Source organism: Maylandia zebra, linkage group LG6 (assembly GCF_041146795.1).
Source record: "Maylandia zebra isolate NMK-2024a linkage group LG6, Mzebra_GT3a, whole genome shotgun sequence".
Taxonomy (NCBI): Eukaryota; Metazoa; Chordata; class Actinopteri; order Cichliformes; family Cichlidae; genus Maylandia; species Maylandia zebra.
Window position 1 is genome coordinate 3,426,646 of NC_135172.1, and position 15,491 is coordinate 3,442,136.

Sequence of the window (15,491 nt, forward strand, 5' to 3'; positions counted from 1 at the left end):
TAAGTTATATATAATAATAAAAAATATTGTGTATTGTCTAAAGACCTGAAATAAGGATATCACCTCAGGCTTTCAACTATGACAGAGAAGTTTTGCTGTGTTTTGTTTAAAAATTAATGAGAACTGAAACTGAAAGGAACTGTTGCATCCATAATTCAGTGACCACAAATCTTTCATAGCTGGTTGTTTTACTGTTCTGCATTTTACTGTCTTTGTTTGGCACCTAATGTTCATGTTTAGTTTAGCCTTTTGTGTAGAGACAAGTGTGAACGCTTGTCTGTCAAAAGCAAGATGACTTGTCCTATCCCGATTAATTCAGGTTACTAATTTGTCCTCACTTTAATCATATAGACAGAAAATACTGTAAAGAGTTTCTTGTTAAATGCAAATATTCTTAAATTATGTTTTTACATATGTTGCATAACTTTGTGGGAGAAGATGAAAATGAATATTTTCACATGCAAAATGTTCAGTTCATTTTTATGTCAAACATGTATAATCACCATCGTTACATAATATCATTCCACTCTTTTGTTTGAAAAGGACTAGGCAGAAGTATATACTTGACCCTACCTCAAATTTCACATTTCACTCATTTAGTTTTCTTATAATCTTTCATAAAATAAACAAACAAATAAAACAAAAGCAAAGTAAACAAAAAAAACCCATCACACTATAGTTTCTTTCATATAAATAAAAGACAGAATATATAAATGACCAGATTCCCAATATGAAACAAACAAACCAAAACATCACTATGTAAGAATTTGCTCCAGGCCCAGGAACGGCCGTAGTGCCTGTACAACAGAAGGGCTAGACTCAGACAATTTTCACTGGGAGACAAAGTGCTTGTATTACTCACTTCTTCTAGCTGAAAGCTACTCGCCAAATGTCAAGGACCCTTTGTGGTCACACGGCAAGCGGCAGGTGTTGGCTATGAAGTGGTACAGTCGGACAGTCGGACACAAACATATCACATCAACCTTAAAGCATCAAGAAAGGCTGAAACTGCTTCTCTGGAGAGCCTGGTGAAGGAAAGAGATGATTTAGGGCCAGAGTTGCCAAATTGCACAATTCCTGCCTCCCTACAGCTGGTTTCACTGTCATCCTGTAGTGGAAGGACATTTTTCATTGTCTGAAATACAGCTGGTTAGAGTTGGAAATAAAGATCCTTTTTACTGTGCTGTAGTGTATTGTCCACCTGGCCTAAATAGCTCCTTTAACCTCCTAAGACCCTCCTAAGAACTCTTCCACGGCATGCATTTTTAATTTCTCTTTGATATTTGGGCTGATTGGCACCCGATGAATATAAAAACAAAGAATTGCCAGATTTTTTTTTAACCTGATTTTTGTTTCTAAGAAAAATGAGAGCCACATGTGAGGATATTTGTTTAAAATTTCGATAGAACAGTAGCAGTATAACGTCCTCGTAAGTGGATATCAGGCCCTTGTAGAGCAAAATTGAGTATTTTGGTCTAAATAACCCAAAATGTGATGTCCACATATGTGGACGCAGGTCCTAGGAGGTTAAAGGAGTTCAGTTTTTTTATCCTCCACCTTGAAGCTGTCCAGACTGGTTATAGTCTGGGATTTTAATATACACATGATGATGACTCTGATCTTTTTGCCCGAGGTTTCTAAATAATTTTTAATAATTCCTGTCTTTCTATTTTTAAAACTGTATGTCCTGTCAAAACCAGACTAGTTCCTGTTTCAAAGTCATCCCCCTGGATAAATGACAGCATTTGCTGTTTAAAGCGTTGTCATAGATTTGAGCGATCATGAAGGAAAACTCATCTACATGTCCATCTCCTTCATTTAAAGGACCTTTTAGTTTCTTTCGACACTTCAGTTCGAGATGCGAGGGCTGCCTATTTCTGCCTACTGGATAAATTCCAATCCGGCTTCTGTAGAGCTCACTCTACTGAAACTGCACTTCTGAGAGTCTCCAGTGACATTTTGATGAGACGTGATGCAGGAGAATGCTCTGTTTTGCTGATGCTGGACCTGACCTCTGCCTTTGACACTTACCTCCTATCAGGAACCTTGGTGTAACTTTTGACTCAGCTCTGCTGACATCCGTTGGACATCGTCATCATTGAAAGAGGAGCCACTGGCTCGTAGGTGTGCAGAGACTGCCGAGTCCTGGCCTGACAAGTTAGCTCTTCTGTGTTGTGCCATCTGCTTACCTAGAGATTCTTTGATTTCCCTTATGTATAAATCAGGGCAATCCTTCTGGCGCTTAACTGTGTACACTATATTATTGTGTTTGTGCCGAGGGACCCATTCCTTAGAGTAGACCAATTTTTGGCAGAGGGTGTTTTGGAGTTTAAAAGCCATGAAGATGCGGTGAGTAGAAAAAATGTGTCTCAACTGTTAAGATACTCCTGACACATACAGGGTCACTACAGGTTTTCACGTAGGCAGCGGTTGTCCTTCTCTCCTTGATTGGCTGGAGCTTTCTTTAGGAGCCTTCCCAGCTTTGACAAAAGTCCAGCTGGGATAACCACATTTACTCAGGGCCTTCTTGATGTTCTTCTGCCTCCCTGGCTGCTGTGTCTGTGGGGATGGTGTTTGCTCTGTGTTGTAGCGTCCTGATGACTTCTAGTTTGTACTCCAGTGGATGCTGAGAGTCAAACCTTGAGTCCTGATCAGTATATGTTGGTTTATGGTACTCATCAACTTAAAATGTCAACTTTAAATGTCCCCAACACTGATGGAAATTTCATAGTCAAGGCTAACCTGTCATTTTTCATATCCTCCCTGGTGAACTTGATGTGCCGGTTCAGCAAGTTGATGTGATCAGTGAACTGTGGTACATCCTAAGATTAGATTTTCACTCAGGTGAAAATCTAATCTCAGGACATTACCAAGTCATTGGTTATAAAAGTCTCATATATTTTAACCACCAACAAACACAAATGTGAGAAAACTGTGAAACATGATGAATTTAGTTAGACTGCAACCGCAACAAAAAAACTTTGTCAATGTCAACTTAGGAAAAGAATAAAAGCTAAAATACAGCGGTTTGCACTAAGTGTCTGTATTGTAAGTATTATTAAAGACACTTCAAAGGACATTTTAGAAAATATTACATAATTCGATTAAATATTTCACAGTGTTTATTTTTTTAGACCCATGGAATGATGCATAGTCTCTCAGATGGTTTAGTGTTTTCTGTCATGCAACAGTGGCTCATAATTTGTTGGGTGTAGTAAAGAGCCGTTACAGATAAAGATCTAAAATGACAGTTTTCAGCTGCTCTAAGACGTTAATGCCTCTAGGTGTCAGTGTTGCTCCACATATTCCTCTCATGCGCCGCATTCAACTTCTAAGACACGATTAAACACAGTTACTTTTCACAGTGAACATGGTCTAGTTATAACAGTATTGAAAATGTGTGAAGTTAAAATGTTATAGGTAGTTAAATGTTAATGTTGCAGTGAAATAACTAGAAAATGTCAAAATAACAAAGTGGATAAAATACTTTGCCAGAACATTAAAAGCTTAAAGGATGCCTGTGATTTAATAGCAACGGCTGGTGTCTTTATATAGTATAATAATAAAGAAACAAAAGAAAACAATAAGTGGCCATGATATCTTGGTTAATTGGAAAACTGCACCCTCATGATTTCAATTCAATTTCAATTCAATTCATTTTATTTATATAGCACAAAACCACAACATTAGTCGCTTTTATATTGTAAGGTAGACCCTACAATGATATATACAGAGAAAAACCCACCAATCATATGACCCCCTATGAGCAGCACTTTCAAACAATGGGAAGGAAAAACTCCCTTTTAACAGGAAGAAACTACTGGCAGAACCAGGCTTGCCAACCAGGCCAAAACCAGGTTAACTGCCACGACTGGTTTTGGTGAGCTAAGGAAGACAGGATAAAAGACATGCTGTGGAAGATTTTAATTATAATCTGGCTCTCACTGATCATGCACCTGTGTCTGTAAATCTGGACAAAGTGCCTACTGTGATGCCTTTGACTAATAATATAGTTGAAGGGAAAATACACTGGGCTACCCTGACTGAGGAGGATCTTATGGTATACTTTGATCAGTCTGATGTTCTGCTGAGTAAGATTGAGCTACCAAAAGATGCATCTGCATGTTATGATGTTACCTGTACAAACGCTCAACATGTGGCTGAGTTGTGTTCTTTATATGAGAATATTGTAGAGTCCCTACTTGTGTCGAGCAGTTCATAGCCTAAGATGTATAAAGGTAAACCAGGCTGGAAGTTATATGCTGAGGAGCTTCATGCTGAGGCCTGAGGCTTGGGTGGAGTCTGGGCAGCAATTTTCTGGCCATTTTTTGACTATATGAAACACACAAATCCTAAATTTAAGTATGATTTACGTTTTATTAAAAGGAATGAAGCTACAGTAAGGGCCAATTGGGGATCAATATGGTAAATTATTTCTGGAAAGAAATCAAAAGAATGAATAGTGTTACGACATCTTTAGCAGCTAATATTGATGGTTTTAGTGGCTCTGAGGAAACGACTCGAATGTGGCAGAAACTCTTCAAATAAGCCATTCCTCTGCAGATGATCTGTTAGCTGTTTGACAACTACTCTTTCAAGGATGTTCGATATGAAAGGAAGGTTGGAGATTGGCCTATAATTAGCTAAGACTGCTGGGTCTAGAGATGCTTTTTGAGTAAAGGTTTAACTACAGCCAGCTTGAAGGCCTGTGGTACATAACCGATCATTAGAGATAAGTTGATCATATTTAAGATTGAAGCATTAATTAATGGCAGGACTTCTTTGAGCAGTTTTGTAGGAATGGGGTCTAAAAGACACGTTGATGGTTTGGAGGAAGTAATTATTGAAGTTAACTCAGAAAGATCAATTAGAGAAAAAGAGTCTAACTTAACATCAATGGTACTAAGAGTAGCTGTAGATAATATTACATCTGTGGGATGATTATTGGTCATTTTTTCTCTAATGATAAAAATTTTATTTGTGAAGAAGTTCATGAAGTCATTACTAGTTAACGTTAAAGGGATGGTTGGCTCAACAGAGCTCTGACTGTTTGTCAGCCTGGCTACAGAGCTGAAGAGAAACATCTCGAGCTAACTGTTTATAAATAAAATGTAATTAAACTTAGCTTGTAGCCTGTTAGTAACAACTAAAGTACAGTGGGGCAAAAAAGTATTTAGTCAGCCACCGATTGTGCAAGTTCCCCCACTTAAAATGATGACAGAGGTCAGTAATTTGCACCAGAGGTACACTTCAACTGTGAGAGACACAATGTGAAAAAAAAAATCCATGAATTCACATGGTAGGATTTGTAAAGAATTTATTGGTAAATCAGGGTGGAAAATAAGTATTTGGTCACCTCAAACAAGGAAAATCTCTGGCTCTCACAGACCTGTAACGTCGTCTGTAAGAAGCTTTTCTGTCCCCCACTCGTTACCTGTATGAATGGCACCTGTTTGAACTCATCATCTGTATAAAAGACACCTGTCCACAGCCTCAAACAGTCAGACTCCAAACTCCGCCATGGCCAAGACCAAAGAGCTTTGGAAGGACACCAGGAAAAGTATTGTAGACCTGCACCAGACTGGGAAGAGTGAATCTACAATAGGCAAGCAGCTTGGTGTGAAAAAATCAACTGTGGGAGCAATCATCAGAAAATGGAAGACATACAAGACCACTGATAATCTCCCTCGATCTGGGGCTCCACGCAAGATCTCATCCCGCGGGGTCAAAATGATCATGAGAACGGTGAGCAAAGATCCCAGAACCACACGGGGGGACCTGGTGAATGACCTGCAGAGAGCTGGGACCAAAGTAACAAAGGTCACCATCAGTAACACACTACAACGGCAGGGAATCAAATCCCGCAGTGCCAGACGTGTTCCGCTGCTGAAGCCAGTGCATGTCCAGGCCCGTCTGAAGTTTGCCAGAGAGCACATGGATGATACAGCAGAGGATTGGGAGAATGTCATGTGGTCAGATGAAACCAAAGTAGAACTTTTTGGTATAAACTCAACTCGTCGTGTTTGGAGGACGAAGAATACTGAGTTGCATCCCAAGAACACCATACCTACTGTGAAGCATGGGGGTGGAAACATCATGCTATGGGGCTGTTTTTCTGCCAAGGGGACAGGACGACTGATCCGTGTTAAGGACAGAATGAATGGGGCCATGTATCGTGAGATTTTGAGCCAAAACCTCCTTCCATCAGTGAGAACTTTGAAGATGAAACGAGGCTGGGTCTTCCAACATGACAATGATCCAAAACACACCGCCCGGGCAACAAAGGAGTGGCTCCGTAAGAAGCATTTGAAAGTCCTGGAGTGGCCTAGCCAGTCTCCAGACCTCAACCCCATAGAAAATCTGTGGCGAGAGTTGAAAGTCCGTGTTGCTCGGCGACAGCCCCAAAACATCACTGCTCTCGAGAAGATCTGCATGGAGGAATGGGCCAAAATACCAGCTACTGTGTGTGCAAACCTGGTAAAGACCTATAGTAAACGTTTGACCTCTGTTATTGCCAACAAAGGTTATGTTACAAAGTATTGAGTTGTATTTTTGTTATTGACCAAATACTTATTTTCCACCCTGATTTACCAATAAATTCTTTACAAATCCTACCATGTGGATTCATGGATTTTTTTTTCACATTCTGTCTCTCACAGTTGAAGTGTACCTCTGGTGCAAATTACTGACCTCTGTCATCATTTTAAGTGGGGGAACTTGCACAATCGGTGGCTGACTAAATACTTTTTTGCCCCACTGTATCTCCTTTCAACAAAGGGTCGACATGGGACAATTTCTAGAATATCACAAGTTAAAGGTCCTGCTATAAATTTTATCCGACTTAAGGAAATAAGTTTTAAGCTGATCAGGATCTGCAGATTTATTTGGAAGTAACCGTTTTAAAGACCTGAAGACCTCCATTACATTAGGAGGAGAAAGGTTAACAGATGTAATGTAAAGAGAGACCATTATACTTCATTAAGCTGTGTGACTCAGAAGAAACAAGATGTTCATTAAAAACAGCTAACAAACAGCTTCTTCCCTGGGATGGTGTTAACTAACACTACCCCCCCACCCCTACCCACCCACCAATTTCTAAACCTCATAACTCAGGGCAACTCACACATGGAGTCCAACTGTGCATTTTACTCCATGCACAGTTGGTACAGAGCACCTACAGGTCCGTTGTAAATGTACAGTGACAATAAAGGAGGGAAGTGTCATGGACCCTCAGTCCTCCCTGGCTGATTCCTCTGGATTTGTGTTCTGCCTTGGTCTCTGTCTCACTATCCACCTATTACAGATGATCTGGCTGCTATTCCCTGCTGGATCGTTGAACTGCACAGTAAGTTAAACCCTGGCTCTTTTTGTTCTGTGTTTGCACTGCCTTTGATGCCCCTGGAAATTTACTGGGTGTTTGTTCGACGCACACACACACACACACTTGCCTGGTGTGTGGTACGCCAAAACCTATGTCGAGAGAGAGTTTTTTTGTGGATTCCTTGGACCCCTTGGAGCACTGTTCCCCGTTTGCACTGTATTGTTGTGTACATATAGTCACTGTAAGTAAGCACACTGAACTTTGACCTTGTGAGTCCTTCACCTAAGTCCAATCTGCCTACTGGCAATAACAGAACCATCCAACCCAAAAAATGGACCTTTGCAGGAGGAGGCATGAGGATCTGGAGAACTAACCTCGATCGCTGAGCAGGACACAGAAGTTCGCACCTGCCATGTTTCAGGCCCTGGTGAATGATGTCCTCCTGGACTTCATTAACCATTTTTATTTTTGACAGTCTAGACAAGATCCTGATCTTCTCACAGTCCCTTCACATGAGCATGAGTCACATGAAATGCAAGTCCTCTGGTTCTTGATTGAAAAAAGTTTGTTCAATTCAATTCAATTTTATTTATATAGCGCCAAATCACAACAACAGTCGCCTCAAGGCGCTTCATAGATACAGAGAAAAACCCAACAATCATATGACCCCCTATGAGCAGCACTTTGGCAACAGTGGGAAGGAAAAACTCCCTTTTAACAGGAAGAAACCTCCAGCAGAACCAGGCTCAGGGAGGGGCGGGGCCATCTGCTGCGACCGGTTGGGGTGAGAGAAGGAAGACAGGATAAAGACATGCTGTGGAAGAGAGACAGAGGTTAATAACAGATATGATTCAATGCAGAGAGGTCTGTTAACACATAGTGAGTGAGAAAGGTGACTGGAAAGGAAAAACTCAATGCATCATGGGAATCCCCGGCAGCCTACGTCTATTGCAGCATAACTAAGGGAGGATTCAGGGTCACCTGGTCCAGCCCTAACTATATGCTTTAGCAAAAAGGAAAGTTTGAAGCCTAATCTTGAAAGTAGAGATAGTGTCTGTCTCCTGAATCCAAACTGGAGGCTGGTTCCACAGAAGAGGGGCCTGAAAACTGAAGGCTCTGCCTCCCATTCTACTTTTAAATACTCTAGGAACAACAAGTAGGCCTGCAGAGCGAGAGCGAAGTGCTCTAATAGGGTGATATGGTACTACAAGGTCATTAAGATAAGATGGGGCCTGATTATTTAAGACCTTGTATGTGAGGAGCAGGATTTTGAATTCTGGATTTAACAGGAAGCCAAAACAGGAGAAATCTGCTCTCTCTTTCTAGTCCCTGTCAGGACTCTTGCTGCAGCATTTTGGATCAGCTGAAGGCTTTTCAGGGAGTTTTTAGGACTTCCTGATAATAATGAATTACAGTCGTCCAGCCTGGAAGTAATAAATGCATGAACTAGTTTTTCAGCGTCACTCTGAGACAGGATATTTCTAACTTTAGAGATGTTGCGCAAATGGAAGAAAGCAGTCTTACATATGTGTTTAATATGTGCGTTGAAGGACATGTCCTGGTCAAAAATGACTCCAAGGTTCCCCACAGCGTTACTGGAGGCCAAGGTAATGCCATCCAGAGTAAGAATCTGGTTAGATACCATATTTCTAAGCTTTTCAGGGCCGAGTACAATAACCTCAGTTTGATCTGAATTAAGAAGCAGAAATGTCTGTGAAGGTTCTCAGTCATCCAGGTCATCGTAGTCAAAGGAGCTTGCAAAGAAAAGCGTCTGGACTTCTTTAAGTTACTTGAAGACGTTTCACCTCTCACCCGAGAAGCTTCTTCAGTTCTAAGGTCAAATGGTGGAGAGTCCCAGATATAAACCTAGTGGGAGTTTCCCCCCACAGAGGGACAAAAGGACCCCTGATGATCCTCTAATCGCCTGAGCCAAGGTGTGAAACTGGGTGTGAGTCCCAATCAGCCAGGGTTTCGGGTGAGCTCATTGTGAAACCTGGCCCCACCCTATCATGCGAATTCCTGAGGTCAGATGGCCCAGGATGTGAGTGGGCGTTAAGGCGTCTGGGGTCCAGTTTTGAGTTCCCTCCCCAGACGCCTTAACGCCGACTCACATCCTGGGCCATCTGACCTCGAATTAACGAATTAACCATCCTTCTCCCCTTCTGTGTCATTGGTTCGCACACCTTGAAGCCCAGCAAACCAAACCTGATCCTGGTAAATGTACTTGGGGTCATCTCTACATTGCCTACTCTGTCCAGTGAAAGGTAATTCATTTAGCACACACTGCTAAATTAACATTATCCCGCAAAAAATTCATACAATAACCTTCCTCAAGCGTCTGTTCCGGAGGCCCTCCCTATTCAAGGATGTTCATTAATATATGTCTGCATTACTTACTGTTATTGATCACTTCTCCAAAGCTGCTCACTGGTTACTCTTTCCAAACTTTCCCCTGCATTAGAGACTGCACAACTCTTCACCAACCATGTTTTCTGGCTTTATGGCATCCCCCTGGACATTGTGTCTGACCGCCAAACCCAGTTCACTTCACAAGTCTTGCAAATTCTGCTCTGCACGGCACCAATTGGCGTGAGTCTGTCTTCTGGTTTTCATCCTCAGACTGGAGGAACTGGAGGTCCCTGTGTGCTACATTGCTTCAACTAATCAGTTCACTTTAGCTCCCAGCTGGCCTGGACAGAGTATGCCCACAATACCATGACTTCATCAGGAACCAGACCATCTCCCTTCAAGTAGTCTTTCGGATACCAGCTTCCACTCTTTCCATCTGTTAAAGGTAAGATTTCTGTTCCCTCAGACCAACGCCATTTTTGTAGGTGCTGCTGCTTTTTGAAAACTACCCATGCTGCCCTGCTAAGGACAATAGAAAAAAATAAGTGTCTGGTCAATTGCAGTAGAATCTCAGCACCTATCTACCATTCTGATCAAAATGTCTGGCTTTCCACTTGTTCTCTACTCATCTTGTGTTGCAGCAGACCCCAGCACAGGCTGGCCACCTCAACATGAGCCGTGACACCAGAACACCAGGCACTGGGAACCGGTCCACACCTGGTGGAGCCCCCACCATGTAACAAATAGGCCCAAGCCACCACAGACCACAACCCCCAAGGGAGCAAGCCAGCAACCATACTTAAATATTAAAATATGAACTCTCACTACTAAGTGTCAGGAGATTGCAGTCAGTTTTGCTTTCTTACACCTCCCAATTTAAGTGCATCATTATAATTACAGTGGCTGCTGTAGGACAAACAACTCTTCATCTTCACTGACTTCAAACACTTCTGAACACATTCATAGTTAATGTAAACTATGTAAAGTTTGCCTCTGCTATCAGTATCTGTCCTTGTGAATTTACTCTGAAGGAGATTGTAAAACTTTGTGAAAGGAGTCTGATAAACGTTTGTGAGTCAGTGACGCTTCTGTCCAATGACAGCCAAAGTAAGGTGAGTAACTGAGGATGTCCTGAACTTTTCTGTTGGCAAACGCTGCTGTCTTTGCTATTACAGCTCCTGTTAGCTGCTGTTAGCCTCTGTTAGTGAAACTTTCTTTTAAGTGAAAAAAACATTGCTGGGCTCAGACACTTAATGAATAAACTCTCACAGAATGAGAGAAAGTAGCCAAATTGTTTGTCAGGGGGAAGAGTGATTTGTAGGTGACTGAAACTCAATAATAGCTGACATAATATTAGCTTGTACCCAGCTGTTAATATTGTTTAGCTAGCTTGGTTGCATGGCTAATCTGCTAACAATAATTGTGACAGGCTGGAGTGCTCCTCAACCTTATTTGGGCAGTGGAGGTATGTGGTGGTGTCTGGTCTGTGGCTCAACTGCAGAGGAAGGGTCATGCAATAGGTTTAGGGGCAGGGCCAGGAGAAGCTGGCGGGGCAGCTGCTATCAATTGTCTTATCATGCCTTCCCTATTTCAGTATTCCACTGGGACTGGGTGGGAGAGAACAACTGAGCTTTTTACAACTGCGAAGGAGCAGCCAAGCAGATGTGGTTGATACAGTATAAGGATTATAGATATAGATGCATAATAGATTATAGAGATAAACTGTATATAGATATAATTAGTATATTTTAAAAAATTAAACTTGCACCTCGAGCACAAGTGATGCCTGGTGTGTCATAATGGTTCTGTCAATATCACTGATCTTGTTACACTTTGCCTTTAGCATAGTAAAGTATTCTGTATCATTAATCGATTCTGCACAATGTGCATCATTTGTACTAAACCAAACTTTTCTGTGTTACAGTTGCTTTAATTGTGGGCAGGCTTCCTGTGCTGACAAATTCACAAATGTATGTGCAGTAGTTTTGGGTGTAAAAATGAGGGGCAAAAGCTAACACACATGTCCAAGAAGAAGAAGACAATTTGTTTATGTTGCCACATCAATGAAAATGTTTGTCAATATTTCAGTACAAAATAATTCTGCAGGCCTGCAGTCAGTTCCAGCTGATTTGTAATGAGTGAGCCCTGGACTTTCTGCTGTTAATCCCTATTGATGTACTCTCTCCCCCACTGTGAGTACCTCTATCTTTCAGCCTATTAGTTTTCATCGTGTCACAGACAGCCCTAATAGTGTTGCATACACACACAAACTCACAGCCGGATATAACTAAAACTATAAAACCCAAGGCCCTATTATTGTCCATGTGTGTGCATGTGTGTACCTCTGTGTGTGACAGTCTTATGGCCATGTGAGTGTGTATCTGTGTGCGTTCACCTTTTACTAGATTTTATGTGTGTTCTCAGACCTGCTGATTAAAAACATGCAACAGCAGACTGGTCGGCCTGGTGGCCTGCCCAGACCAGGGTGGTCTCAGAATTTAGCACAAGTCAGGCTTGCTTTGTTCAGGGTGGACCTCACTGGTGTCGGATCATTCAAATCCCCAGATTAAGCGTCTCTTTTCATTACATGTATGGCAAAACAATTTGGGTATTATTAAGAGTCCTGTTGTTTCCATGGAGTGACAATAAATCCAACATTTTTGCCTCTAACAAATTGCTCCCTGGTGCAGAGATTGATCCCTGGATTTATTTCATGTGAAGTTCACAGAAACTCTCTGCTGTCCAGGCTCTAAAAAACAACCAGTACCCGTTTAAAAAATGCTTATAACAAAATCTTATTTTTATTTACAATATTACTATAATAATATTTCACGATATTTTATATCTGTCACTAGACTACTGTTTTACATTGACAGACGTCAGCTGTGTGTTCATACTCCCTCAGTGAGTGGATGAAGGTTTCACTCTATGGAAAGCAGTGCTGGACTGCTAATGTGGCATCGGGGCATTTGTCTGCTGGGCCAGTGGGTTAGTAGTTGTTTTTTCTTTGTCAATGTATTTATACAGGCCACAGTCGTGCTTGAAGGACCACTGTGCAGCAGCCCTACAGGCACTGACAGCAGCCTATTTGTTCATTTTCATTACTGACACTTGATTGAACAATCTAATTTCTTAATGCAACTGGCCCCTCCCCTGCAATACCTGCACACTCACAAACCCAGCAAAAAGGCTGAGCAAAAAAAGTATTGTTTCAAATTAACAAACAATTTAGCTGGCTGCTGCAGCGCTCACAGTCATAGGAAGTGACTGTTTGTAGCATTAGCCATGAAGATGTGCAGGAGGCACAGCAGTCCCAACAACAGAGAGGGTCATTTGTAATGAATATTAGATAATACATGGTGGGACATAATTAGAAAGGGGGAGATTTAAGTCAAATGAATGGTTATTTTGAGCCCGAGCCACTCCTAATAGCTAAAGTGTAGCTTTAAATTGTCACATGGTGCACTGCAGTGAAAATATTTATAACCCCAAAACAACTGTACCAACGTGACTAAAAAGGAAAATTGCTTCAATATCAATAATCAAACAAATTGAAATAAATTCATAATATTTCTAAGCAAGTAGGTTGTAGTAGTCATACATACATTGAAAAATGTGTATTTTTAATCTCTATAAAGAAAGCAAAGAAATCAAAACTAAATTTGATAATAGCATTAAAACAACTATTATCAACTCTACCGTTTTATTATTGTTGTTCATATGAATGTAGTGCACACTGCTTTGGAAACTACTGGCCAGTTGCCACCCAGACAAACCCTTAGTTTGACCGTGAGGGAGGCAGAGGCAGTAAGTGGGCCACCCAAGGTATAAAGGTGTAAGATCTGTCAACCAATAAATTGTTAGTAGAACAGACCTACTCCCTGCCGTAAATTAAAGGAGATTAAAACAGAGACAGATGGCAGGGCAGAGGAGTGCACAATAGTAGCATACAGAAGCTCCATTAGAAGGGTGGGTTCTTGTAGTTTTTTGGAGTAGAACAAAATACATTTAAAAAGTATTGAATAACTAGACACTCAGAGAGTATAATCTAATGCCCCGTTTTGCAATTTAAAATTTATTTTGGTGGCCACATCTGTGTGTCTGTTGCTTTTAAAACACTGACATCAGTGTATTTCTAGGAGACTCACTAACATAAATTTAACTTCACTCTCACTTTAAAACAAGGTTTTATGATCCAATCACCAATGCTTGATGCAGTTCTTGGTGCCAGTGACAGCAGAAGCAGTTATTAGGCTGAGGGGGGGTTACCTTTCCTACCTGTAGGTCAGGTAGGTTTGGTGGCATTTTTCCATTAATAAATGAAATCATTGTTTATTTGTAACTCAGGAATTTACAATATGTTTTCTCCAGAAAGGATGCAAGTTTCCACAAAGTGACTACATAAACAGACTTCACAGTTCCAAAGAGCTTGGTCACTGTGTAAAATGTAAATAAAAACCGTTCCTGTACCAAAGGACTGTGAGGTTAAGGGTGCTGTGCAGCATCTTTGCTGTTCCTAGGACTGGACAGAGATTGTCTATTGTCCCTATGTTGCTATCTCTTAGTATAGCTAGCATCTCTATCTGGAAGTCTGACAGGATCCTAGCGTGGTCATTCTCAGTCACCTTCCAGGCCATCCTGACTTCTGATGTCCCTGTATATTGTGCCAGCCTGTTGGTTATGGTGTTCCATGTATGCCCTGCCTGCTAGCATCCTGCACTGCTATTACGTGGTGGATTGTGCCAAGGGCATTTTTTTCTACAACCAGCACCTCAGGTCTTGGATTGTTTTGTAGACCCGGGCCTCTAATGACCTTGTGTTAAAGCTTGTCCCTGAGCTGCAATGATTAGTGGCTCTCTGCTATCTTTTAATCCAGCTTTGTCCAGCCACTGGCAGGATTTTTTAATTTCAGCCACTTTTCCTATCTGGTACATGTCATTCGGGGGCCTGTGCTTCCATGATGAATCCTCTCCTTGCTCCTCTTCTTTCTTGGGTTTCTGCTGCCTGAGGTATTCACTCAGCACACAATCAGTTCCATCTTCCTGATGTACTCGTTGATCTTTGTTGTTTCATCCTAGTGGATCTGACACTCACTTGTAGTCGGCTTCCTTCATTTTAGCATACAGTCTCTGGGTGCTGGACTCCCTACATGGTAAGTGGCCTTCGTTTCTTGATGTCAGTGGCTTCTGTCACCTTCTTTGGGCAGCTTATTATCCCAGCAAGGCATCTGACAATGCTTAGGATCTGATTGCCCGGATCTTGTTCTTCCCATTCAGCTGACTCCTTGGGACTTTCCTTACTCTCTGCAGGTATTTGGTGGTTGCAGCTTTCCTAGTGGCCTCTTCATGGTTCCCATTTGACTCTGAGATTACAAGGTACTTGTCTTCGCTGCAATGTTGTCTTCGAGTGGTTCAGTCTCCTTAGTTCTGACCACCTTCCCTCTCTTTGTTACCATCTGACTATATTTCTCCAGTCTGAACGACATTCTGATGTTGCTGTAGGTTCTGTAGGTTCTAGTGGAGTGGATCAGTAACTCAGTAGTGGATCAGTAGATCAGTGAATCTTAAGCACTGTTGGAGCCATAATCCAGAAGTGGAAAGATCATAATATCACCATTACCTGGCCACAAGCAGGTGCTCCCCACAAGAGACAGAGAAGCAACAAAAAGATCAGAAAAGTTGTCCAGGAGTCAAGGAGCAGTTGTGTGCCTATTCGTTACCTGGTGGGGGCTCACCACACAAGACTCCATTGCTGAAGAAAAAGCACATTGAAGGTTGTCAAATAAAGGAATACATTTTCTGTCTATCTTAATCACTTTGTC